A 24,803-nucleotide genomic window follows, 5' to 3' on the forward strand; every position below is an offset into this window, starting at 1 on the left:
AAGCAAAGATCTGGTAGCTGCAAATATTTTCTAACAAAAGTCTGAAACATGTAATCAAAAATTTACAGAGAATAGCTTTTAAAAATTTTAAACTTCACAATAAATGAAAAAAAAATGAAGACCTCTTAAAAATACTCTATTCTAAGAAATATTCTATGGCAAGCATACCACAATTAGGTTTAAAAAATTAAATAGTAAAACTGAGAAAATTTATCCCATGAAAAAAAAAAAAAAAAAGACTCAATTACTAAATATATACATTCATCAAAATATGTGTAAAATAACAAAAATAATTAATAAATAAATTCGCAACTATTTTCAAATCTAATTGAATACATAGCAAAGCAACTTTTCATAAATGAACATAATTACTACTTAATCAAAAAATTTACAAGTTAGATAATAAATATCAAAAGAATCATATTAAAATAGGCATTTGATAACATAAAGTTCAAAAAAATATATCAACTTAAGTATAAAATAAGAATAATTCTTACTATTTTCGTTCAAACATCAAATGATAAACAGTTTTGTTTAGTTATTAAGTTAAAATTAGAAATTTTTCAAACATTATCTATTGCTGAAAATTAATAATATTTACAGTAATAACGAGGTGTTAGTTTTGGCGCGCAATGAATATTTCTCCAAAAAATTGCTAGTGCCACCTATTGTAATAAAATTATGTGGCGCGAAGTCATTAATGAAATTCTTTCGTTTTGTTTTTAAATCCACAATTTACTTAAAAACAATTTTTTTACACATATTCAATGATATACTTGCATATTTTTTTTTTAAACCATAAGAAATAAAAAAAATTTGTAAATGTGTTAACATAATTGTAACCTTTTTCATGCAGAAAAGTTTTTTACGATCCCATATTTTCGACCGAAAAAAGAAAACACGAGACCCATATTTAAGAAATAAATGAAAATATGAAGTAAATATTAAAAGCAGATAAATTCATTTCGAAAGTGATATTCAGAAAACTTAAATGAAATGTTTAAGTCAAAATCATTTTTTTTTCTCTCTCTCTCTCTCTTCAGTTGTTGAAGAAGAGGCGGTCTTCGATTGTTTTTCCTGTTCCTGTGCCCCCTCCCCCTTTGCCTAGATCAGAGAACAATCCCAAGATTCTCAAATAAAATGTGTAAAACTAAAATCATAATCACTTCAATTTCAATAAAAATCCCAGCTCAAATGAGTTCGTGCAAAGTATTCAAAACATGTTGTACACTTTTGAGCTTTCAAGCACTAATAAAGATCAAATATGACTATTCCAAATTCATCAGTTAATTCATCGCTGTTTTAGGATGAAAAAGAAATGGGTATATCCGTTTACCGGTCGCTGATTCTTTTGGTTTCTAAAAAGAAAACTATCAATTTTTAAGAAGGTTTCTTTAGGTTCTTTTGTTATGCTCGATAGAACCCTATTAGCACAGGGTATTGTATGATATCTTCACTGTGTTGTCCGACATTCTGGATGCCGGCTAACATCTTGTAGAAGATATCGCTGCAATGTTGATGGATATTTTGGACTAATAGAGGAAGAACACTCCTCCTTAACAGTCAGCCTTTTTACTAATTTGCTGTAGAACGCAAACAATTCCTGTCCCAAAATCTCTGAAATCAGGGATTTTACTATTAAACAAAATCATTATGTATTTTTGTTCCTACAGACTCTTCTCCAAAGGAACATATTGAGAAACACCTTCCTTATCAGTACATGATATCTTTCTGGTGCTATATTTCTTCAATTAATTAATCTTTCTTATTGAAAGCTATTTTCAATTTTAACGCAGCCCACTTGGCGTAATTTGAATTGTTTTGAGTAGGAATGATCAACTGGATCAGATTTTATTTCGAAAAACTCTGAATAAATAGATTTTATGAAATAAATTAAATCTATTTGAGCTTTTAAAATGCATTCTTTATCTCATCACTTAAATTCAAACTTAAATAACTTTTTTTTATTAAAAAAAAAACTATTTTAGCTATGCATTAAAGAGGGAAAAGAAACATTTATGAAACATCTGGAGGTCCAAACAAAAGGCGTAAGTCATAATCATATGTATAATGTATTTGAGATCTTATATAATGATTGCTGAATTTTTTTTTCTTGTAAAATTTTCTATTCACTATGGCTTCATAATTTTCTTTTATTATTTTCTGCATCCAACATATTTGCAATTTTTGTTTTCATCTCCAAAAATTTGCCTACATTTTTGTTCTTTTTAACCGCCTTGATAAAAAAATATGTTTTTTCTAAGTTATTTTTCCAGCTTTTATTCTTTTTTTTTTTTTTTCAGCTTTTTATTTCTTCGTGAAGCGTAAAATAACTAAGCCGTAGCAGGGAATCAAACGCATTCTTTTGTGAACCATTATACAAAATCGGCAAGTTTCAATTAATTTGCATCAATGTTATAAAAAGGTTTATAAAAAATTTTATAGTGAATAAAATTCTCTATTAATATTCTATATTTCTTTAAAAAAACAATTAAAAATATTTTAATTTGTACATGATCTATAGATTTAATATTCTGTCAGAAAAATAAATACTCTAGTTCGCATTAGTAATAGTAATATTTTTATTCTTAGAATATTTTTTTAATTCTTTTTTATGATGTTAATTTAACTTTGCATTATATGTTTTTTTTATTAAAAAAAATGAGTAGCCAAGTAGTAAAAACGTGAGATTCTGTTGAAATACTGTAAGTAAATTGAAATTAATTTCCTAATTACGTTTTTAATTTTTTAATAAACAATAAATATTCAAGAATTACTTTCTTATGATTACATTTACTTCCAAATTTATTTTAAATATTTTCTAATTTTTTAATCAGAAAATTTTATTACTTGATTTCTATTATATTAATAAAAGACATTTATTATCATTTTATTTTCATTACTTTGTACTTAACAATCTAATATATTTTATCAATAAAAATGTTATGTAATATAAAAATCAATATTTCTTGAATTAATTTCCAGGTTTCACTACCCCTCTGAATCCAATTTTTACTAAATTAACATATTAATTAATAATTGAGAGCTCAAAACTTATTAAAATAATCTACTTTAATCAGAATTCAATTATTTCATAATTCTATTGTATAAGGAAGTGAATGGGAAACGATTACAATATTAAATTCTTATAAATATGAAACTTACAAAAAGAAAAAGCGATTTATAAAATTCTTTTAATTTAACTTCCGAGTCACACCGACTTATGGGTTTCTTTTTCTATGTCTCTCAAAATCTAATAGCCGTAAATAAACAGTGAATCAATTCCTTAATTTCACTTCCCAATCGAGGATAGTTTCACTTTTAAGTTTTTCAAAACTACTTTCATTCTGCTTTGAACTTTCACCGATCTTAAGCCACTCAGCAGAGAATACGCTAATTCGGTTCTAGATAATGTTTCAATAATATAATTTCAAAATCATCGTTAATATTAAAAATTCTGACAAGCTGTTAAGAAGAATAGTAAACAACACATACAAATGAAATAACCTTATTTACATTTATTATTATATGTATTGCATTTCGGGAACTTTTGCTTTCATTTTTATTTCAGTTTAAATTTGTTTTCTTCAATAAGCTTCTTTGTTTCGGGAGGCGGGGCTATTTCCCCTATGGAAAAAAAAATGAACTGCTAACAATTTTTAATGAGCTAAAACAATTATGAATGTTGAAAGAAATTGTTAAAATGAACCAAAACAAATTTTTTCATGATGCAACTTCTCAAGATTCATCTACATATTTTTATTCTACAAATCCTGATAGGATTATTATGTGTTTGGCAAACTTCACAATGGAAATTTTTCAGAATATAACGAAAAAATTATTCAATATCGATTGTTACATGAAACAATCTCTTTGTAGATAGATTCTGATTCTTTGTGTCACTCTTAACCACAGCCACCAGAAAAAAAAAAAAGGTTTTAAATTGTTGGAATAAATCTCATTCTGAACGATTTATGAAAAGGTACATTCTATATTCCAAAAGTTGCTTTAATAAATTTAATTTTGATCTTCCTGATGGTGTATCTTTTCTTCAATTCTAACGTGTTCATATTTTCAATGCTCTTTTATTTCCTGCAGGAATGGGTTGTAGGCTTTGCATCTACTATTTTACTGTGTCTTTTTCAAAATTCATGAGAAATGTGCTGAATCTGTGCATGCCATAAAATCTTAAAAGAAATTTCGTCATAATGTCTCAGTATTCCAATAAATATTCCTACTGATACCGTATTTCGGTCCATGCAGATGATGCTTTTCTTTTTAATAATAATAATAATAAAAAAAAAAAAAAAAAAAAAATCAAAAGTATGAATAAAAAGAATTAAGAGGCTGAAAAATTTAAATATTTAAGTTTTCGGAATTTTGAATGTAATTATTTGGAACTTTAAGTACAGTTGCTATTGAGAAGTAAAGTATAGATTGTAATTATTGAGAGTAAATTACAGTTGTTTATGATTTCTTTTAATACTATTTAAAGTGAGCTCAGTACACTAATCTAAAAGTAGTGATTTTGACTTTAGTAAAAATTTTCTTTTAATATATTACAAGATAATCGTATTATAAGAGCCAATTTTTATAAGATTTTTTTATAACGATGTTGATAGACAAATTTTTGATAAAAGTATTTAAAAAACTGCGATTTTTGTATTTTGTTTCTCTTTTTATGAAATTCTGTTTAATGCAAAGTTAAAGTTTTAAAATTAGAATGTATTGCAGGAATACACACACACACAAACACAGACACACACACATATCCCTGTTTCTTGTATACATGAACACTCCTAATAGTGTCATGTCAAGTCCAAGATCATCATATAACGATTAAAAAAATTAAGCGTTCTGTATAACTTATTTCTAAGTGCACTCTATTTTTCAATTGCTACTATTATCTCTCTCTCTCTCTCTCTCTCTATATATATATATATATATATATATATATATATATATATATATATATCTTGTTCAAATTTTCAATCGCTAATAAAATACTTTTCATTCATCCACTCAAGTTCAAATACATTTTTTAAAACTTGTAGTGGATGACACTTGATGATAATATAGTTTTTTCAAATATTAATTAATTAATTAAATTTGTTCTGTAAATTCTATTTAGTCGCCAAAGTCTCCAAATCCGTCACCATGTTGCCAAATGGTTGCCAAGTTTGTCACCAGTTTTGTAATTATTTCATAAAAAGTAACTAAAATAAAAATTAAAAAAATTGTTGACCTAAGTAAGAATTGAGTTAAAAAATTTTGTTTTATATATTACTTGTTAGTAATATAATTTCATTTTCTGAATCCTCATATAAATTGCATTCATAATAAGCAAAATCTTTCTTCCTTAGTTTCCAACAAATGAAGAAAACCATGCGAATCAAGTGCCTAATGAAAGAATGAAAGCGTTTGAATTTCATGGTAAAAATGGAATATATTGTTAAAAATTTGGCAAAAAGTTATTTTAAATAATTGTCAAAATTCAGAGAAAAAATGTTCCGCGAACTAAATTTGTGGTATTAAAAAGACAATTTTTTCAATTTCAAAACATTTTAAAAATTTGTCTTCTGCAATAATATTTTAAGGAATTGTTGAGGAAAAACTCTAAATTTTCAATACATTTTAAAATAAATTCTAGTTAAAAATTTTAAAGCAATTCATCATATGCATATTTCTATCCTCTAAAATATATTTGTAATAAATTTAGTGCCTTTAGGTTAGATGTTGTGGCCTACACACTCAAAAATTCTTCTTTATCATTTGTAGAGGTACAGATAAAGACGAGGAAGCTGAGGAAATATTTTGTCAATACAATTTTGTGCAGAAATAAGCATATTCACTTACCATTTGTGCAAATTCTTATCAAAAACCGGTTAAATCGTATTGAACTAATTTCAGTTTAAAACAGAAATTTATTTTGTTCTCTAATGTGTGTTTTTCTTTTTAAAGAAATATGCAGACATTTTCACAAGAAAGTTATTTTGATTTTGCATTTCAAACTGAATAACAATTACAGCCTTTTCTAAATAGAAAAGAGCACAAACGCTTCAGATTTCTAAAAATTAATCAATTTTTGACAAAGGCAAGATGACGGAAAAGAAATCAGTAATTGGATGTGAAATCGATATCCACAATAACAATGGAAGAAATGGATTTTCCCGGAATTAAAAAAAAAAAAAAAAAAAAAAAAAAAACTGCTGCAATAACTTTCTTTTTGCTAAAAATAATTGAATTCAAGACATTGACTGGAAGTATAGGTAATTTATTTCTAAATGAATGATGAAATTATCCAATGAATTTGCTCACGAAGAATATCTTCAAGGCAGCTCCGTTTACTACACTTACATTTTATCCATTGTTCAGTACATGCGTTCCACTGATTTTAGAAAACCCCATACAATTTAAATGTCTATCTAAATTAATCAAAATAATAATGCAGAGTAGATTTTTTAGATTTTTTGTAGTTCTTTAAGTAATCGAAATAAAAGAAAAATGATCTCTCTCTCTCTCTTTTGCTATTTAATGAAAATGCATAAAACCAATAGGAGTTGTTATTCCAAAATTCTCGCATACGCTCAAAGAAAGGTATTATTCCTCCCCTATCTCCGCATAAATTTGTGGACCTTGAGCAAAACCGTAAACGCCGTCATGAATGCTCAGATTTTTATTTTCAGAGCTCCTCACATGAGCATTTTGTGCTTCGTAGTATAATAATGGAAAACTGGATATGCATTTTGATCTCTTTATTTTCTATCTATTCAAACCAAAATGTGGCACTTAACTGAATTCTAGTAATAAGATTGCATACCAGTATTATGTCATTAATCGATGTTATTAAATTATGAGTTATTGTGTTTACCTTTCATGTAAACACATGTGTAAGGGGAAAAAACTTCAAACAAAGGCCAAAAAAGCAAAATAATTAAATAATAAGAAAAAATTGAAGCCTTGTTTCCGTTAGATTAAAAACAAAACTTTGTAGTTATTGTGGTCATTTGTACTCAGAAAGTGGGAAAGATTGATTTCCTAAGAATTCATTTTGTTCAAAGTTTAATAGAAATCTTCAAATAATGTACAAAAGCCCCATACTATTTTTTTAAAACTCAAAGAGGGTTTTTATTTATTTATTTATTTATTTTCCCCATTTATAGTGTTCATAATCCAAAAGGTGTTTTTCAGATCTTAAAAGGCTTAAAATGTGAAGATTCGTCGAATTCTCGAGTTCAAATTTTTTGGTGATAATGAAGAGAGAACGTAAAAAACTATCAATATTTTTTTTATATAAATGATCAATAAATTGTTGCGAATTTTGTAAATATATGTTCTTATTTTCTGACGCAAAATCTATGCTGTCTTGTGAATGTCGGCATAAATAAAAATTACTAGCCGAGTTTTAGTAATTCTTGAAGATACTTTTTATTTCAATAAATTCACTGTACTTCAGACACTTAAAAAAAAAAGAGCTCCATAATATCATCATATGCAGTATGCATAACATCTAACAGCTTATTATTTTATTTTTATTTTTTTACACTGCAAAGTAACGTCTGATTCATTTGTATTCTACAAAAATTTTCATTTCCAAAATCAGATTGACTCGAAGCACTTGGGATGTATTTTCTGAGCATCACTGACTCCATTCTACTTTTGACAGCCATATCTTTAACTGATTTTAATGGCATCGTATTTTACACTTATAAAATTGAATTAAAATGTGTTGCAGGAAAACTAATAAATTCTTCTTAAAAACAAGGAATTGCACCAATTTTTATAAAAATTAATTTACGTACAAACTTGCAGTTTGAAGATTTCGTTATATCATCTGATTAAGTTGTACCCTTCATCGCAATTCTTCAAAACTTTCTCTTTCTTTTTTTAATTTGAAACATAAAAAGAGAAAATATTGTAACGGCCAAAATATTCGAAATTGAGATTTTGATAAATCTGCACGTTTTAAACATTTCTGCATAGGATAAAATCATTTATTTGAAATCTACTTGAAGACAAATAATTCAGAAACATAACCGCTCCGTGAATGAAATTTAGAAAGCGTTTTTATTGCAAAATTCTGTCATATTTTGGAAAAAATTGTTAAGTCTTCAAAAAGCATTAAACTATATAAGAATTTTAAAGTGTGGTCTTTCGATTAAAATAGTAGGTCAGTGCCTAATTCTAAATAAAATCCAAAAGGCAGACTTTCTTTCTGCTTGTATGTCCGTGTATAACATGATAACTCAAAATCCTAACAAACTAAATAAATGAATTTTGGTTTGCAACTTGGACACCAAAATTCTAGATATGAATCAAATTTTGGATTTAGTTGATCAGTTTAAAGCGATCCAAAATAAATACCCTTTTTTAAAAAAAAATGTTACAATTGTTTTCGTGTTTATAAACTGACAAGATACTTCAAATAAATATTGTGATATGTCACGGTTTTGAATTTCTTATACTTTTCTTGAGCCCAGCATAGAATATAGATATTAAATTATACAATAATATATCAGTACGCAATTTATTTATTTTATAAATAATGGATGGTATTTGTGCACTTTTTAATATTGATGATATTTTTAAAAACATATTTTATTAACATCTGAGCGTGTTAAGAGAGAGAGTAAAATAGAAATCAGAATATGTTTGAATCCTTAAAGTTTATGCGTAAACTGCAGACTTTTTGTAGAAATTTATATTTGTAAAATACAGTATTTTGTTTATCTTTTAAATCCATAAATTGTTCAAAAGAGATTTCAAGAGTTTTGGAAGAATTTTTTTTACATTTATTTTTCTTTATTTATCTCAATAGCCCTCATCATGCTTCGTTAATAACTAACAGTTTTATGTGTTAATTAGAATAAACCGGTCACTAATAGATTGTTAATAATATAAAAAATCATTTTTATAAATGCATTGCATGGAAAAATAACTTTTTAATTGCAAATCTGAAAGTTAAAACAAAAATTGTAAAAAGTTTGAAAGGCAAAAAGAAAAAAAAAAGCTTTCAATTAATTGAAATTGCATTCGCATTTATATTGTACTTTAATTTTCTATGCAGAATGTTTGATTCTTTTTTGTTTGTTTTGTCATCGCATTTATTTGTAATCTTTGTGGCTTTATAGCTTTCTGCCATAATTTTTTTTTTTTTTTTGTGCCTTACCTTTTTACGAGTTTTGTTTTGACCTACAGTTTTCTGAAGAAAAAAAAATTATTTCCGTTCAAATACAATAATACAATCATAGAGAAGTTTTTTATGGTGTTTCCTGGCTTTTAATTTTAAATTCTTATGCTGTCATTGTGGTTTAAAAACAAAAGCGTAAAACAACTGAACCATGATTTGGAATCAAATGCACTCTCATTGCTACAAACCTTTATACAAAATCGATTTTCTTAAGCTTACCATATTTATTTATATTTCTTACCATATTCTAAATATCATATAAAATTTTATCGTGAGAAAAATATCTTTTATTAATATTCTAAAATTCTATAAAATTAAAATTCTAATTCGTGTATAATCAATGTATTTAATTTTTCTATTTGAACAGTAAATATATTATTTCACGTTAGTAATACTTACTTGCTAAAATGAGTAAACCGATTCCTAGACGATAAATGTTAAATGCTCATTTTTCTTTCTTGTTCTTCCTTTTTTCACTCTTTTAAAAATGCAAAATTATATTAACAGGTTAATATAGCGTAATGATTTTCCTGGTGAGTTAGAACTCAAATTCCAGAAATGTAAGGAAGTCTAACTATAAAGAGGAAGTGAACTCCGTCAGGTATAAAAATCAAACATCTGTTTCTTAAATTTGGAAGCATGAAACTGGAAGGATAATAACATTATTAGTCGGAAAATGCTACAAAAGCATAATAGTAAAGCCCTCAAAAATTTTCACAGATGACTAGCCAGAACCGTTTTGATGACAATCAGAAACTTTCTACAACACATCCTATTGAATTATACCCCATCGTATATGTAGAGAAAATCTTTGGCTGCCATACAGTAGAAAAAACTGTATGCATGTCTGAAAGCAGACTCGCTTCCTCTGCGATCCTGCATTCGACAGCAATCAACTGTTAAACTTTCATAATCATGATGTTACCCACAACAGATGCTTCTATCGATTGCCTATCCTAAGAGCATCTTTCAGCATGAAAAAAATAGCAGAACGTTGTGAACGACCCCATCGGAGAATACGCATCCGTTAATCTGAGCCTCCAACAATAGCCTGAATGGACAACAATGGATTGAAAGGGGAGCTGAACTCTGCCCTGATGTATTCAGAAAAAAAAAAAAAAAATCTAACAACACGTGACAGAAAGTAAAAAGGGGTAGTTCAGAAGACTATTCTTTCGTACTCAGGGGAATTTTTCTTTTGCTCCCCATACAGTAGGTATTCATTTCTTTTTGTACTGAGAATGAAGGAAGCCAAGAATGATCAATTTTCCCCTGAACCAATTTTTTGGGGAGCGAGAACAAATAAGTACTTAAAAATTTAGTTCTCTTCTTTCCATTGGTACATATCTTAAAATAAATCCTTTTATAATTAGTTACCTATCTATATAATTAAGTATATATCTTAAAGTTATTAATTTACGCTCGATAGCAGATAGAAGAAAAAATCGGAAGAAGATAAATTTTAAAAAAAAGCAAAATATTTAAATCTAAAATCATTTCAAAGAAGTGTAAATGCTAATCTACTTTTATCAAACAATAATCTGCCATTTCGAAGATTCCATGAAACTATAAAAGTTTTGGATAATGGGATAATCTTAAGCTAATTAGAATTATTAAGCAGCAATGATGGATCAATAAAATGCAATTAAAAGCTCTAAAAAAAGTAGGTAGTACATTATTTAACACGCAGATCTCAAAAGGAATTTATTGCTGCCTTTGACAATAAAATCCTCTGTAAAATGAAAAGCGATTAAAAAGCAACCACACATAGCAGGTATCTAAATGGATTGCACTTCTGATAATTTTCTCAAGGAAAAACTTCTACTAGCTGTGTAACTTTTATAGACAACAGAATAATTATAAAAGAGCCATCACCGGATTTATCGAAATAATTAATGTGACTTGTGAAGGATTAGCAAAATCACTTTAAAAGAGATTAAATAAAATTGGATGGCATATTATAATCTATAGAGGAGATGTGTCTGATAATGGAAGTAAAATGAAGAGGAAATACAAAAGCCTTCAATTCAGAATAATCAGTTTAAATCCTCAAGCTATTTACATATCTTGGCTTTCTCATTCATTTAATTTAATTATTTGAAATGCAGTTTCAAGTAATACATACTGCAAAAACTTTTTTTGAGATATAACAATGTTTACACTACTTTTTATTTTTGCAAAATGAATGAGAGAAATAACCTAAAAACTATAAAAATAACTCTTAAACTATTTTGTAATATTCGATGAGAAGTGGAAACAGAAAAATGAAAAGTACCAAAAAATCATACATAATTAGAACAAATTTATGATACCTTAGAAAAGTTATTAGTGTAAATACTGATAACACAGCAACGTCTGCAGTTAAAAGCTTATTAGATTTATTACACTGAACATATTTTAAGTTTATTAATAGGATTTACAATATATTGTCAGAAATTAATACTATCAAAAATCTATTGGAAGCAAAAACAGATGTTCTTGGCTCTGCTTTTGTTTAATAACTATAATTAAATGTGAAATCAAAAACTTAAGATAAAAATTTGATACATTTTTACAGTTATGTATTGAGAAATAACAGGCATCTGAAGCAAGATATAATTTTTCACTCCCAGTCATAAACAGCTGTTTAGTAAATACAGAATAGAGCTCGAGGTATTGCATTATTTTTTAGTCCCTTCATGATATTTGGTTTAAAATTTTTTTTTAATATTAATGCTTTACACCGATAGCACTCCATAAGATTAGTGCCCTGAGCATCAGTGCTACTCTGGTAGCAATATTACTACACTTTTACACGATGCCAAAATATACAGCGCGAAACGATAATGTTTCTTTAACTTCTCTGAGTAAAGAATTCGATAACAAAAAAAAAAGTTAAGTTCTGAACTAGCAGATCATGAAATCTATAAAACTCAATTGAGGGATTTAAATATATAATTTTTTTAATATTGCGATTGATACTGTACTAGCACAGACAAATGAAAGATTTAAAAATATATAAAATGTTATTTTGAATTTCAAATTTTTCACCGATACAACAACGGTAAGAAAATATGCACAGTAAATTCTATCAAAGAATTCGCACAGCTTTATAATGAAGATTCAAACCAAGATATGGATTTATGAAGAGTATTGATAATTGACCAAAAAGAATTAATAATACAAAGACTTTTGCAAAGCGTATTAAGCAATAATCATAATGAACTTTTTCCACATTTTTTAACAGGATTTAAATAATTTTTTACCTTACCTCTTTCCATTGCAAGAGAGCAATATTCTTTCAATTAATAAAATTAATTTAAGTTTGTGTCCAATCAAATATGGTGTAATATATTGATCCAGACTGATCAAATAAGAGAGTTGCGTAACAAAACAATTCTTTTATTTACAGCCTTATATATGTACAAAAAACAACTTGTTCTCATCTAGGTTAATATTATTGACCAATATCAAATAACAGTTCAATCACGAAATAGTTCCTCGATCAAATCGGAAAATAAGTCCCCCCCCCCAAAAAAAACCCCGCTAAAAGGCTGTTAGCTCTAAACTGCTACTCCAAGGGTCGCTCCAGAAATCCACCTTTCTTTATCGGGTGGATCATAATACAGAAACCCGAATCACACGGAGCTTCTCAAAAAATCAAGAACAATTCTCCGGACACCGATGTCTCTCCGAATTCCAATTCGAGCCTCTCACTGCTCTGCTTTCTGACTGAAAACAAAAATACCGCATTTTATTCCCGTCAGATATCCGCCTCCGATTTTCTCATTGGTGAATTTGAGTTCCCTATCACCCAATAGCTAGATGCTGAGCAATGCTTCCTTAATAGTCTCCACTCAATAGTGGGAGTGTCTGTTAAGGATCCATCTTTGTAGCTGATTCTTCCTGAATACATGTTAATTATAATTAATTCACAGCTAATACCGACTGAAGTCCATCTGGGTTCGACACTCAATGACAACGGTTGCTGGTGATTGATCGTTTCCCGATAATTTGAGGAGTCTTTTCATAAGGGAAAAAATTTAAGCATCTGGATGTTTTGACTTTCTTCTCCCTTGAAGACATGATGGATCTATTTGAAACGACGAGACGCACATCTGACCAGATGTGACCAGCAACAAATGATCAGACACAATGACTCTACTAGAGAAAAAGGATTCTCATCTGGAGATCCGTAGGCAAGTAGTTGAGTAGGGAAAACGAAGTTGCTAAAAATTTCAGTTTTCATATATGATAAATGTACTAGTAAGCAAAACAAAATTCGAATGTTTTAATATATTTTTTATCTAATATGTTTATTGTTTTTTTCATCCGTTTATTTTTGTTTTTGAAAAAATGTGTTGGGGCCTCAGGTTTTTTTTAATTTTTATTTATTTATTTATTGCATTGAGCTTCTTTATATTGATGATCGGCTTTGTCTACGAATACACATTTTTTAAATTAACTTTTTCGTAATTTTTTTTAATTTATTTTTTATTTCTTACTTCAAATTTTTATCAAAGATATAAATGTCGGAACAAAAATGTGAAAGCTTAAGATTCTGATCGAAATATTCTGAGAAAAATTGGAATTTTAATCATATGCATAACATCTTAACTTGTAAGGAATATCCAAACATTTCTTTCTTAGTTTACCTTTTCCGGAATTTCCGCTTCAAGTTTTCATTGCGTTGTAATTTCTTTGTAAGATTTTAGTTTTTCATTTAGAATATTTCTTTATTAAATTTCTTCATACATATACTATGGAGAAGAGAAATGTGCACCTCGAAGTGATTTTGTTTTAAAAATTTTAATTAATTAAAAAATAAACGATATTTTGTCCCTTTTTTTTCCCACGGTAACTTCAAAACGTATTACAGCACAAAGGTAATTTTTTACTCATCTTAAAATTCGAATAAAAATGTAATTAATTTTGTTGCCATATAATTTTTCTATTTTAAATAAATTTGTAAAAGTATTTTAAACATATCTTGAAGTAATATATATCATTGTTGAAAAGAAACTTTTTAATTGTTTTCATAAATATTACAAATACTCATCTTTAAATTTTCTTTTATTGTTGTTTATGAAAATTTGGAAACTGTTTATTTTTTCCATTTAAATCGGTTTCAATATAAACCATCCACATTTAATAAAGTTTTGAAATTTTGTTGTACTTGTACTCAAAGTTTTTCAGAAATAAGCAATAATGAAGATTGCTTAAAGTGCATCCATTTTTAAATACTGTTGTTACATCTTGTAATATAATTGCATAAAGATAGAGACAAAAAAAAAAATTGCATTGTACAATGCACAGCGTGGTGTAAAGCTCTTAAAATAGTAAGAGTTATAAGCCAATTAGAAATGAAAAGAAAAAATATTTTGCCAATGAAGCCATTAAGACCAAATTATACTAAATATTCAATATGAATTTATAACAACTAACTATTAATTGCTGCTAACTAAATGGTCCTCAAAAGTGGTTAGTTATAAATATATACATCTGAGTATGCCATCATGACTAAGTTCACAATATTTTTAGGTAAACTGTGATGTCATGTTTTCTTTCTTAATGTGAACGTGGGTGTGATGCATATTATGACAATATGTAATAAAGTCATCTCTTGTCAAACTTAAATAACAGTTAGCAGTAAAATGCTATCTTATAAAAAGATATGTTAATGTCTTATTAAAAAGTAGTAGAGTTCTGTTAAACTGTGTAGTTCGTTGCTATAGTAACACAGTCACTCACGATATTTAATCGTTTATGAAGTTCGGAAAGTACCTGAGGTGATTCTTAAGTAGTTCGAGTTCTATAACAATACTTTTTTTTTTAATCTCTACGTACATTTCATTTTCTATTCCGAATGGGCAACGTTATTTAATCGATATTTTGATATTGACTCGAATTATTAACATTGAGAAAGTTGTCTGTTGCTAAAAATTTGAAATCAGGTTTTAAACAATTCTTTCAGTAGTTTCGGGGTGTTGTAATTGGTTAAATTGCAAATCAGAATATTTGAATATCTATAAGCTTCATGATAATTTTTAATGTAGACATTTTTATGGATTTTGAGCTTATTTTTCGCAAAAAGAACTCTCAGTAACGATATATCATGTTTTTTAGCAAACATTTAATGTCTGATAACCTGCTCATTTACAGTTATAATTTAGAATTTAGTATTAAATTAATAATTCCGGATTTCCCTACAAATGTAATTTTAACTACAATAAATAGATTTCTTAGATAAATAATCTGTGGCAATCACAGCTTAGTTGAAGAAGATGTAAAGCATTAAAGAAAATGCTCCTGTCCCTCTACAATCCAGTCAGAACGACACAGAATATTATGATGTTATTTAGCCGAAATATTATTTAGACAGTGGAGAGAAATGACACTGAACATATTTTATAAGTAATCACGAATCATTATGCTCAAATAGCATTGGAAAGGTTTTCTAGAAAAAAAAAATAACTTATGAATATTTTGGAATAGCTCCGTAAATCCAATAACATTTGCTGACAGTTGATGATTTTATGCGAGCCATGAATGAATGCCTGCATTAGAAGCAGCCGTCTCAAATCCAGACTTATTTGAAAAGCAAGTGGCAACAGAGAATTTGAGAGAAAGTTTCTTCTCATTTGAGAAACGTTTACAAATTTTAAAGACGACAGGCTTGTGAATCGAGTTTTAAAAAGAAGTCAATGAATTTAAAATGAATCATTAGTTTGCGATTCATAAATTTATTTAAGAAGAAGAAAAAAAAATGTCGATAAGTCATCAGACGAGCTTTATGAATTTTATGATGTCATCACATTGTAACACTTTCATTTTAATACATACATATCTAAATGCATGAAAATATATTCTTTGTAGCATATTTTTCTTCTATGTAACTATTAATAAATAATAATATATAATATCCTATAATTAAAATAGGAATGAATTTATAAACATTTTGGTTAGGCTTATGTGCCTTTGATTGACCTCCACCTATTGCATAATTTTGAGACATGATCGTATCAATGATCGCTTCGCGTTCTAAACTTGTCGAGTTTATAAAAGTATTTTTAGATTATGCCTTAATGTAAGTGAGCATAATTACTGAAAAGACGTAGCAAACTAGATGGATGAAATTCAGCGTATAGTTCCACACGTTCAAACTGTAGATCTGCACCTAATTCTGAGCGCAATTAATCGGACTGCTTTATAATAATGCTAATATATAATGCTTTATAATAATTAAATAAGAATGCTATTTTGAGCAAATCTCATTTATCTTGAGTTACTGATCATGTGGTGGAGGGGGATGACAACTAGGCCCACTTCCTCTTCAACATCTTACTAGTAATGCATTTGAATACACAGTAGTTCTTTTACTGAGTTGGGTTTCGTACTTTTCTCACGAAATCGAGGCCTAGTCATGCGACCATTTCTGCTTCCAATCAGTAGAGCCTAATCTAATACCCAGTTCGCTTTTATACCATGAAGATAAAAGAAAAGAAGGAAAAAAAGTGAATTATTTACATATAGAAAAAGCAGCCCTTAAGTTATTTATGTTGAATGGAAACCTTATATAATAAATACTGTATTATAATATTTATTCACCTGCATGTTTTTATCCGAATTGAATACAAATATTTTATATATTTTTAATTATCGAGTCGCTAACTTTTAATTTTTTAGCTTTTTCAGATTCACAATTAAAGATATTTCATTCATTTATTTGTGCGCAATTTTGGTCCAAAAATAAAATATAATTCTAGAAAAGGTTTAAAAGCTGGAGAAAAACAACCCGACGACAAGCTCTCATCATTAAAAAGATACCAATTCGAAATTAATGATGACAAAATAAATCGTTTTCTTCGAATAATAATAATCGAAATTGTCAACGAAAAACATCGAATTCAAGTTATCAAACTTTAATGAGAAAAATACTCAATAGAAAACGAATTTTAAATATTTTTGGAGAAATTTTAAGGATGTGAATTGAGAACGTTTAGTCTTTTAATGTGCAGAAAAAATCATTTTTGATAACCGGTTCTATGTGGCATTCTTTGTGGAATGGCAAAATAAAATGGGAGAGAAAGCATTTTCATTCTTTTTACTATAAATTTTGCTTGTAGATTTTAAGGATATTCTTATATTATTTTATTGTTTTATTAAATGAATAAGTTTATATCGAAAATATTAATTAAAAATTAAAACAACTCATTAATGTTATTATTTTTTATGGTTGGATTATTATGAATATAATAAAAAAAATGTATTATTTTATAGAAAGAAAGTGATAAAGTAAAAGTTGAGAGGTCGCATAGCATCATAAAGTTTTAGAGTAGATTCCTATTGGATGTTAAGAAAGCTTTAATCATACTCTTTCCATCTAGTTTTAATGAACATATTAGCCACTTTTCTCGTCCAATTTTTTTTAAACTAAAGAGTTCATCATTTTTTAAATACTTTTACTTGATTTGTTTCATGTTTATTGATGATATTTTGTAATCAATTTTTCACTCACTCTTTCATGTGCTAGAGTTTTGAAATTTTGTATACTTGTGTATTCTTCATGATAATGTACTATTTTGGTAATTAATTTAGAATTTAACTATCAATTAATTGGGTGCTATAAATAAAAATATAATTCTATTCTATTGACACAATCTGGTAATGAGAAAAATTAGATTTATTGCATAATATTTGTAATAATTATTTAAAAATAAAATCTTAAAAGGGATCAATAAATGAAATTTTAAAAAAATATCTTTTTTTAATTAACTAATAAAAGTATGTTTTTAAACCTTTTTTATTAAATGAAATTAATTCGAAAAATATAAAAAGATATAAAATTAAATTCATTTGTCTTACATTGCAAATTTTACCTAATAATTAAATATGCCGGGAATAAGTACGGCCTTTGATAAAAATTACAAAAGATTACAAAAATTACAAAAGATTGTTAAAGTGGGTTGGTTTCTTCAATTTTTTGCTAGTTAGGACAAATGATAATTATTATTTTTTTTTTATCAAATTTGGTTTTTTCTTCGAACTTACATTACAATTAAGTTAAAGAAAAAAATCTACCTTTTTTGATAGCGAAAAAAAAAAAAAAAATTGCTGAACAAAAGAAAAAGTAAGACCCACTGCTAAATTGTCTAACTATAAAAGAATGGTACAATTAAAATACTGATCGAAATTCAGTAAAAAAATAAATATTTGAAGCAATATTATTGTCTTTCATTTAAAAATAGCTCTAGTTTTTTTACAATTATGTAAGAACAAGGAACATTTACCATTCTGAACAATAGTTGATCGGAAAGCTTACAGTTTCTTCTAAGTGTAACATTCACCTACAGACAGTTCGAATTTTCCTTGTTTATAGCTATGGAGCTGTAATTACAACGAAAGGCGATATGTCGAGAACGTTGGGGAAGTTCTTAAACTCAATGGTTCTTAACCCTCCTCCCCAAACAAAACAATGTTGAAGGGAGAAGTAAGTTCAAACGATTTAAACAACAATTTAAAATCAAATAATTTGATGAAATTTCTTTCATTTGATTCAGGTTCGTACTATTATTTCCCGATCAGCACAAGATGGCCAACAACATAGTTATGTTATCTGCACGATGGCGACCAGTATTCAGAATGTAGGGCAACATCGTAGAGATATCGTATACAATGGCGGATTTTGACAATATGAGGCCACAGGCGCTGAAATATTTTGAGGTCCCCCCGAAGGGCCGACGAGAGAAGACACTTTTGAATTTTTTAAACTTTGCTTTATTCCATCCCGGGTGGCATAATTTATGTACAAGCAAGACGTTGTTGTTGTTTCTTATGGCACTTGCCATGGACAATCCCGCAGTTACAAAGACAGCGATTTAGGCCAATGTTTTTTTTTTTTTTTTTTTTTTTTTTTTTGTAGCGCCAACTAGGCCCAAGAGTACGACTTTGTAAGATCACTCATCGCTTGCACCCCTTTTTAGAGAAGGGCACATTCACACATCTCACAGATAGAACAACGGAAGAACAACCATGTCCAAATCGGGACTCATACCCAGAACGTCCAGATCACAGGGAAGACGCGCTACCCCTATGCCAGGACGCCGGCCCACAAGCAAGACGTGACATGGCACGTCAATCTACATCACAACACAAGAGCCAAAGAGCGAAAAGAGAGGGCGAAATATTTTCCCCGGCTATTTTATACAATGAGATTTTTATAGGGATTTCTTTACACGTGGCGATTTAGGAAAGGGGAACATAGGTATCTTTTAAACGAATTTGTTTAGCTTGACAGATTTTTATTTCTTCACTCGGTATGTGGAAATCGCCGATTTAAGCATTTTTACAGAGCTACTATAGCATTAATAAAATTTTTAAAAAAATGTGGAATTGGATCAGGAAATAAGAGAACATTTTAGAATTAAGTTAATATGGGTAAAATTAAGATAAAAATTAGGAAATTAATTAGGATTTAATTTAGATTTAGAGGTATCAATACATATATATATGTAAAACAGGATTTTACGAACAACATCTGATTTGAAGCAAGGTCATTGGTCCCTTTGCGACTTTTATTTTTTTATAATTTCAAGGAGATAGTCCATGTTTTTATACATTATTAAGATTCTTCGTCCAAGCTCTGGTGGATACGCTGTAGCTTAAAAATAAGTAGGCAGAAAGTAGAAAAGAAAGACTGAGAAAATATTTTGAACGTATATAGTTTTAGAAAAGGATTTGGCAGCGCAACTTTTTGAGAATCAACGCATTGCGTGAGAAAAATACGATCATGCGCAACTGAAAAAATTGACGATACAGGAAATATTTTTAGAGCATAGATTCTCTCATCTCTTAATTTTATGCATATACGATAGATGAATTACAAATTGTAACATACACACGCATGTATATATTCGCTGTGGATTGATCAGGTTCTTTATCTTGCATATATATGGATATGATTAAAAAGGTTTAAAAAAATACAATACTTTGTAACCCTTCAGTTTTTAAACTCTAAACACTTTTATTAAATACACTAAAAGAATGAAGTGACAGTAATTTCTTTTTATCCTTTAATACGGATGGATACAATAGTGTTCAGGCATTAGAATTTTATATTAATTAGGATAATGTTAAAATTTTATATTCTTTCTAAACTTCGAACCGAAATAAGCATTGTCAGCTAGCTCTGTATAACCCAGGTGGCATATTCTATAATCTAGTATATATTTGATAAAAAAATATTAATTCCAAATAACAAACACAATTAAATTAAATTTTAGAGGGAGGTACAAATATACATATTGAATACCATTAAATTTATACATCTCATATGGAATAAAAGTAACAAAAAAAAAAGTACAATTTTACAAACATAGATACAGATACTAAAAGGCCATCAAAATGTTATTTTTTTATTTATTTATTCCTTTTTTCCTCTTAATTGGGAAAACATGTCTATAATTCTTTGATAATATACTTTTTAATAAATAAGTGAGGCAGTTAATTCATGCTATTACAAAAATAGTTCTTGATTATTTTAGAACAGAAAAAAACGGTCTCTCTCAATTTGCAATACAGATTCGGAATGACTCTCGTTAGATTTCAATTTGCAGAAAACTAAACGAAAAGCAATGAAAGAATTTTTACTCAAATATTTAATTATCATTTATGACTTACCAAATTTAGAATGTTTCCGTTCATTTAGAAAAAAAAAATTTAATATTTTTCTCATCAATTTAAGTGATCTGATATTATTGACAATGGAAGTACTCGCCTTGAGTGACAATGGCATTTGGGGGGGGGATAAAATCTCTTCATTAATGACAACTGTGATTCAAGCAAAAAAGAAAAATCGCACTATAGGCATTAGAATTCGTTGATAGTTTACATGATTACTATTCAAAACTAATCCTTTTCATTGAATAAGCAAAAGACTAATAGATATTCTGTTCATGCTTTTAGCGAAAAAGAAACTAACCGACTTCGGCGACCAGGGGTTAACTCTTCAATTAAAAGTAATAATTTAGTCGTTTCAATTACCTTTGATCAACTGCATTTTACCAAGACAAATGAAATTATGTTTTAATAATTAATTCTTGTACAATAATCACAGAGAGTGTAGACTTATTAGGTATACACGCAAAGAGACGAAATTATTTGGCAAATAAGACTGACATAATCTGTCTAGAAGGCGAGGGCTGTATTACAGTTTTATTTTGCGGTAACTCTTAAAATGGAGTGGTAAGGCGGCAGGCGATCATTGATGAATTATCTAGAGAGCATGAGTTTCCTGCGAAATAGAATTTGGAGAACTCTAACAGGTGGTTGAGTGGATGACTAGTCAATTTTTTTCCCTATGGTTTTAACTATAGAATAATGATTTATTAATATCTGATTTTTCGTCATATATCTTAGAAACTCTCTAAATATCACCGCTTTTGATATTTTTAAACTCCGTATTCCCGTTAGTACTTATTCCTTCCAACATTTCATTATTTATTTTTATATACTCATTTCTTTTAAAGTAAAGGGAGAAAATTATATGAACCTAATCGAAGGAGAAATGCCGGACAAAAAAAATAAATCGAACAGCTTATCACTATGATATATGTCGAAATAGATTTTGAGGCCCCCTGCAGGTATCGAATCACGAGGCGTCCGCCTCCAGTGCCTGTGCGAAAAACCACCACTGATAGTATAATATCTTGTGTTAATAGAGTTTGGATAAATTTTATTTAAAAGAAAGACTGTATTGTTAGCAAGATTTTTTAAGGCATTATATATGATTAAAAATCTCAGAAAGTAATGAAAGTGTCCATAAAAATTGACAAGTGTCCCTAAAAATTAGTAATGCAGAAGTAAAATTAATCTCAAGAGAGAATTTGATTACAAAAAAATCGATTGAGTTGATTTTATTTTTATAAAAATCAGTACACTTTTTTAAAAAGAAATTTGCTTTATACGTTTTTTTACACAACTTTAGTTGAATGATCTAATTTACTGTTTATTTGATTACTATATGAGAACGAATTAATTTAAACGAAATATTCACCTCTCATATTTATTCAAATAGGATTGAAGGTCAACTTCTTAAATTATTTTTCGCTATAAAGGTAAAAGGAATATTAAATCGAAAGGAATGATTTTAAGATCTGAAAGGAAGCATTCTGAAATTTAAATACTATTCTTGAAATCTTTATAAAATTCTGGGAAGTAACATGTGTTTTCAAAGATTCTTATGGGAGATTTGCAAGCATTTGCCAATGAAAAGGTTAATTAAATCTAGAAATATTTGTAATCAAACGAATAAACATTCTAACTGTTCTGAGAAAAAATCTGAAAGAGATTCTATAATTGATTGTATTAATTCAGTCGCAGAATTATTTCTCTTTACTAATAATCACGTAATTCTATTATTTGCAATTATTACTTTTCGTATAATTGTTCGTAATCTAAATATCTTAATTAATGCTTTCTATAGATGGCGCTGCAGGTATTTTTCGAGTACATGTAGTTGGAGAGTAAGTTGCGAATGAGTTGCTTCTTTCTGTCTTTGGAATAATTTTTTATTTCTTCTTCTTATTATTATGCAACTTATGCACTTAGGCACAACCCACTCGTTGTTAACTGCATTCTTCTATACTTAAAAATTTTATAATTAAATTTGTTATATGATATCTCAAATCTTATATGTTCTTTATCCATATCTGCATATGTGTGTGATTTTGAATGTCAAGAATAAATAAACAAAAGATAAGCAAAGAGTCTTCATCGAATTAAAAAATAAAAACCCACACACCCGAATACAGCTGGAAATAGCAAAACACTTTTGAAATGATTCATGATTCTATAAATGAAGATTTGAAATGAATATATTCGTATGATAATTCGTATTCTAATATTCATACAATTATTATGATTGTATATTCATACTATATACATTTTATCCCCATGTATGCAGAGTAGACAAAGGTTATAAAGTTTTTGCAAATGTATCATCGTGCATATTTCTATCGAGCATGAGAATTCGTGTATTCTTTTCTTAGTAATTAAAAATAGAATTCGATGATTAGCATGCCATTTTTTTACGTTTAATAGAACACATTGTAATTATTGAAATATTTGAAAGCTATTATTATTCTAGAAAGTTTAATCAATTAATGTGCTGTTAGCTATCAAAAACTACGGATCTGTGAAAAAACCCCCATATAATTGTAAACAATTGAATCGAAAATGGCAAATGGTTATTGCCAAAGCTGTGGTTGCAAAATTGATCACTACATTGTAAAGCATTGTCTAAGAATTAGAAATATCCAGCGTCATAGGTAAACTCATATCAAGTGTGAAGCTCCCTTCTGCTCATTTCTTTTTCGTTTTGGGGGTCAAAAGTTTATCTCAATACACGTTTTAGGTCGAAACATTATGAAAAAAAAAAAAAAATCGTTTGAAATTTCAGTGAACCGAAAGCAGTATTTTTACATTTTAATTCAATATAAATTATGATTTGAAACTCAATTTCAGAAAGAGTTTTAAATTTCATCTTATTAATATATTGCTACGATTAATTAAAATTAAACTAATTGTACTTCAAGCTGTTTGAATAAATAAAGGAATAAAAAAAAAGAAAAAGAATGAAAATAGCTTTCTTTGTAAAAGAGATAAAAATGACAAATAAATATACTATGCAATCGATAACAAACCATTAAAAGAATGCACGGCAATGACGAAAAAATATCTTTGAAGAACAATTGGTCTTAATTCTTAGATCATTTACATTAAAATGTTTTCGTAAAATAAAATTGGAAACAAGAATAAATAAAAAAAAAAAAAAAAAAAAATTTAAAAAGTGAAAATATTTTGTCAAAAGCATATGCAGAAATCTAAAACTGAAATGCTAATATTATTATTTTTTTAATTCTGTCTTTAGTAATGGACACCCTTACATAAGAAATTCATTATACAAAGAGACACGACCTGTAAGTATTACCTTCTACTTTTGGCTAAAAATAAAGTAGTTTCGTTAGAAAAGTTTTGTTTTCTATCTAAAGGTAATATGCATAGTATGCGTATATTGAATTTTCATTTATTCAAGATTTCTTTTCATTCAGCAGAGAAATATAGTTACCTGTTTATTTTTATTTTTACGACCCCGAATTTTCTTGGGGATTTTCAGATTACACCAAGATCGCCAAAATGATTGCATTCCCAAGTTTACTTAGAGATTTTCTGATTACGACAATCGCCAAATTCCATTATACATAAGATTGCAAGATCTCATCAAAATCGCTGGAACGATTTACATTTTTTTTTTTTTTTTGCGATTTATTGTGCGATTTTAAAAGTAAATAAATTCCAATATAATAAATGAAACTAGCGGAGTTCGACATTCTCATATTTACACATATGCCTTGATTTCATCTATACTTATAATAAAGCTCAATGTGTATGTGTGTGTGTGTGTTGGCGCTCTACAGGCCAGGTCATTTGACATACAGCTATCAAATTTGGTACATGTATACCTTAGAGGTCGGGAATGTGCACCTGGGGTCCCTTTTTTTGAAATTTTAATTAGAATTTTAATTATTAATTAAAAACTAACTTTCCCGCCAAAAAAATCTTCCATTTTCCCCAC

General features: G+C 28.0%; 1 protein-coding gene across 3 annotated transcripts in view; it reads right to left on the reverse strand.

The window, feature by feature from the left end:
* The window catches only part of LOC129962009 (chromatin assembly factor 1 subunit A-A-like), a 35,379-nt gene extending 34,742 nt beyond the window's left edge, over positions 1 to 637 (reverse strand). For 2 of the 3 annotated variants that reach the window (XM_056075675.1, XM_056075673.1), the window contains exons 1-2: positions 498 to 637; positions 1 to 41 (exon numbers count right to left, since the gene is read on the reverse strand). The gene's annotated coding sequence lies outside the window, so the exon portion shown is untranslated. The remainder of the gene's footprint in view (positions 42 to 497) is intronic. The other variant, XM_056075674.1, reaches the window with a different exon arrangement.
* Positions 638 to 24,803: the final 24,166 nt, after the last annotated feature.

Source organism: Argiope bruennichi, chromosome 2 (genome assembly GCF_947563725.1).
Source record: "Argiope bruennichi chromosome 2, qqArgBrue1.1, whole genome shotgun sequence".
In the NCBI taxonomy this organism is placed as follows: domain Eukaryota; kingdom Metazoa; phylum Arthropoda; class Arachnida; order Araneae; family Araneidae; genus Argiope; species Argiope bruennichi.